A 4,516-nucleotide genomic window follows, 5' to 3' on the forward strand; every position below is an offset into this window, starting at 1 on the left:
TCCGGTCAGTGTAGCGCGCGTGCGGCCCCGAACATCTAAGGGCATCACAGACCTGTTATTGCTCAATCTCGTGTGGCTAAACGCCACTAGTCCCTCTAAGAAGTTAGACGCCGACCGGGAGGGTCGCGTAACTATTTAGCAAGCCAGAGTCTCGTTCGTTATCGGAATTAACCAGACAAATCGCTCCACCAACTAAGAACGGCCATGCACCACCACCCACAGAATCAAGAAAGAGCTCTCAATCTGTCAATCCTCACTGTGTCCGGGCCGGGTGAGATTTCCCGTGTTGAGTCAAATTAAGCCGCAGGCTCCACTCCTGGTGGTGCCCTTCCGTCAATTCCTTTAAGTTTCAGCTTTGCAACCATACTTCCCCCGGAACCCAAAGACTTTGGTTTCCCGCAAGCTGCCGGGGAGGTCGTCAAATTAACGCTCCCGATCGCTAGTTGGCATCGTTTATAGTCAGAACTAGGACGGTATCTGATCGTCTTCGAACCTCTGACTTTCGCTCTTGATTAAAGAAAACATTCTTGGCAAATGCTTTCGCAGTCGTTCGTCTTGCGCCGATCCAAGAATTTCACCTCTAACGGCACAGTACGAATGCCCCCGTCTGTCCCTCTTAATCATTACCTCGCGCTCCGAAAACCAACAAAATAGAACCGAGGTCCTATTCCATTATTCCATGCACCATTATTCAGGCTCGAGAGCCTGCTTTGAACACTCTAATTTTTTCAAAGTAAACTTTCCGGCCGCCGCCGACACTCAGTCAAGAGCACCGCCGGAGAACCGGACGTAAGGCCGGGTCGACCAGTACACGCCTCGCGACGGACCGACCGCCCGCGCCCAAAATCCAACTACGAGCTTTTCAACCGCAACAACTTAAATATATACTTTTGGAGCTGGAATTACCGCGGCTGCTGGCACCAGACTTGCCCTCCAATGGATACTCGTTAAAGCTTTTAAAGTGTACTCATTCCAATTACAGGGCCTCGAATGAGTCCTGCATTGTTATTTTTCGTCACTACCTCCCCGCGTCGGGAATGGGTAATTTGCGCGCCTGCTGCCTTCCTTGGATGTGGTAGCCGTTTCTCAGGCTCCCTCTCCGGAATCGAACCCTGATTCCCCGTTACCCGTAAGAACCTCGGTAGGCGAATACCGTACCGACGAAAGTTGATAGGGCAGACACTTGAATGATCCGTCGCCGGTGCTAGACCGTGCGATCCGCCAGGTTATCCAGAGTCACCAGTCGAACGCGGCCGGAGCCGCGGTCGGTTTTTGGTCTGATAAAAGCACGCCTCCCGCGAAGTCGGCGCTGTTTGCATGTATTAGCTCTAGAATTACCACAGTTATCCAAGTAAACCATACGATCAAATGAACCATAACTGATTTAATGAGCCATTCGCAGTTTCGCTGTACGAGAGCTCGTACTTAGACTTGCATGGCTTAATCTTTGAGACAAGCATATCACTACTGGCAGGATCAACCAGGTAACAACGTAACCGCCACCCCGAAGGGCGGCCGCGCGATGGGGTCGCTCGCCCCGCGTCGCGGACGCCACCCAAGCACGCCGAAGCGCGCAATGGATTAGTAATCCGACCACTTTGCTCTTTTCAGAGCTTAGAAAACCTGTCACCTTATCGCGCGGCGGTACGAGGGCGAGCTCTTGCCCGCTATTCCCTGTTAACCGCCGCGAGATCGACTTGCAACTAGCTGCGACAAAACCACTCGATACGACCAAAACGGCAATTGGCAGCGCAAACGAACAGTAACATTTCTGCTCAGCGCACCCTTTGCCAGCCGACGCAAACACCTCACAGTAGCAACCGATAGCCGTGCAAGCCACCCCCGTGGATCGACCTGCTGCGCTCCCAGCGCCTACACCACCTCCCGCGGTGGAGCCCGACAGCCGTGCGGGCCACCCGCGGGGATCGACCTGCTGCGCTCCCAGCGCCTATACTCACCTGCAGTAACAACCGATAGCCGTGCAAGCCACCCCCGTGGATCGACCTGCTGCGCTCCCAGCGCCTATACTCTCCTGCAGTAACAACCGATAGCCGTGCAAGCCACCCCCGTGGATCGACCTGCTGCGCTCCCAGCGCCTACACTCTCCTGCAGTAACAACCGATAGCCGTGCAAGCCACCCCCGTGGATCGACCTGCTGCGCTCCCAGCGCCTACACTCTCCTGCAGTAACAACCGATAGCCGTGCAAGCCACCCTCATGGATCGACCTGCTGCGCTCCCAGCGCCTATACTCACCTGCAGTAACAACCGATAGCCGTGCAAGCCACCCCCGTGGATCGACCTGCTGCGCTCCCAGCGCCTATACTCTCCTGCAGTAACAACCGATAGCCGTGCAAGCCACCCCCGTGGATCGACCTGCTGCGCTCCCAGCGCCTATACTCTCCTGCAGTAACAACCGATAGCCGTGCAAGCCACCCCCGTGGATCGACCTGCTGCGCTCCCAGCGCCTACACTCTCCTGCAGTAACAACCGATAGCCGTGCAAGCCACCCACGTGGATCGACCTGCTGCGCTCCCAGCGCCTACACCACCTCCCGCGGTGGAGCCCGACAGCCGCGCATGCCACCGGCGGGGATCGACCTCCTACGCTCCCAGCGCCTATACTCTCCTACAGTGGCCACCGAAAGCCGTGCAAGCCACTCCCGTGGATCGACCCGCTGCGCTCCAAGCACCTACACCACCTCCCGCAGTGGAGCCCGACAGCCGCGCAGGCCACCCGCGGGGATCGACCTCCTGCGCTGGCTCCGCGGCAAGGGGCACCTCGGCACCCCGCAGAGAGCTCGGGAAGCCCGGCGCAATTCTACAACGGCCGGGGGCGAACAGCTTCCACGACAACGAAGCCCGACGTCGGGCCAACATTTTACCATGGTGTAAAACAACCTAGCCTGGTGGGGCCGGCAATCGGTCGACCTCCGCCCGAGCGACTTCGATCACGACCTCGGGGATCTGGCTCCGCGGCAAGGGGCACCTCGGCACCCCGCGGAGAGCTCGGGAAGCCGGCGCAATTGTACAACGGCCGGAGGCGGACAGCTTCCACCACAACGAAGCAATACGTCGGGCCGACGTTTTCGCTCAGTGTAAAACGACCTAGAATGGTCGGTCGGCAATCGGTCGACCTCCTACCGAGCGACTTCGATCACGACCTCGGGGATCTGGCTCCGCGGCAAGGGGCACCTCGGCACCCCGCGGAGAGCTCGGGAAGCCCGGCGCAATTGTACAACGGCCGGAGGCGGACAGCTTCCACCAGAACGAAGCCATACGTCGGGCCGACGTTTTCGCTCAGTGTAAAACAACCTAGCATGGTCGGGTCGGCAATCGGTCGACCTCCGACCGAGCGACTTCGATCACGACCTCGGGGATCTGGCTCCGCGGCAAGGGGCACCTCGGCACCCCGCGGAGAGCTCGGGAAGCCCGGCGCAATTGTACAACGGCCGGAGGCGGACAGCTTCCACCACAACGAAGCAATACGTCGGGCCGACGTTTTCGCTCAGTGTAAAACGACCTAGGATGGTCGGGTCGGCAATCGGTCGACCTCCTACCGAGCGACTTCGATCACGACCTCGGGGATCTGGCTCCGCGGCAAGGGGCACCTCGGCACCCCGCGGAGAGCTCGGGAAGCCGGCGCAATTGTACAACGGCCGGAGGCGGACAGCTTCCACCAGAACGAAGCCATACGTCGGGCCGACGTTTTCGCTCAGTGTAAAACAACCTAGCATGGTCGGGTCGGCAATCGGTCGACCTCCGACCGAGCGACTTCGATCACGACCTCGGGGATCTGGCTCCGCGGCAAGGGGCACCTCGGCACCCCGCGGAGAGCTCGGGAAGCCCGGCGCAATTGTACAACGGCCGGAGGCGGACAGCTTCCACCACAACGAAGCAATACGTCGGGCCGACGTTTTCGCTCAGTGTAAAACGACCTAGGATGGTCGGGTCGGCAATCGGTCGACCTCCGACCGAGCGACTTCGATCACGACCTCGGGATCTGGCCCCGCGGCAAGGGGCACCTCGCACCCGCGGAGAGCTCGGGAAGCCCGGCGCAATTGTACAACGGCCGGAGGCGGACAGCTTCCACCACAACGAAGCAATACGTCGGGCCGACGTTTTCGCTCAGTGTAAAACGACCTAGGATGGTCGGGTCGGCAATCGGTCGACCTCCGACCGAGCGACTTCGATCACGACCTCGGGGATCTGGCTCCGCGGCAAGGGGCACCTCGGCACCCCGCGGAGAGCTCGGGAAGCCCGGCGCAATTGTAAAACGGCCATGGGCGAACAGCTTCCACCACAACGAAGCCCGACGTCGGGCTAACGTTTTAGCTTAGTTTAAAACGACCTAGCATGGTCGGGTCGGCAATCGGTCAACCTTCGATCTTAAGGTCGACCAATGAGGTCAGGAGTCAGGGGTCGGAGGTCAAGTTTAAACAAGAGAGCAACGATTGCTTAAGCCTGTCGTTGGTTCGATATTTAGAAAGTGACATTTTACCTACCAAGGTCGAATGGA

At 59.1% G+C, this 4,516-nt stretch overlaps 1 non-coding gene across 1 annotated transcript in view; it reads right to left on the reverse strand.

The window, feature by feature from the left end:
• The window catches only part of LOC149723815 (small subunit ribosomal RNA), a 1,811-nt gene extending 324 nt beyond the window's left edge, over nucleotides 1-1,487 (reverse strand). The window contains exon 1 of the ribosomal RNA XR_016386895.1: nucleotides 1-1,487. This exon is cut by the window's left edge and continues 324 nt beyond it. This is a non-coding gene — a ribosomal RNA (small subunit ribosomal RNA).
• Nucleotides 1,488-4,516: the final 3,029 nt, after the last annotated feature.

This window comes from Ciona robusta, unplaced genomic scaffold, assembly GCF_009617815.1.
Source record: "Ciona robusta unplaced genomic scaffold, ASM961781v2 AP042742.1".
Taxonomy (NCBI): domain Eukaryota; kingdom Metazoa; phylum Chordata; class Ascidiacea; order Phlebobranchia; family Cionidae; genus Ciona; species Ciona robusta.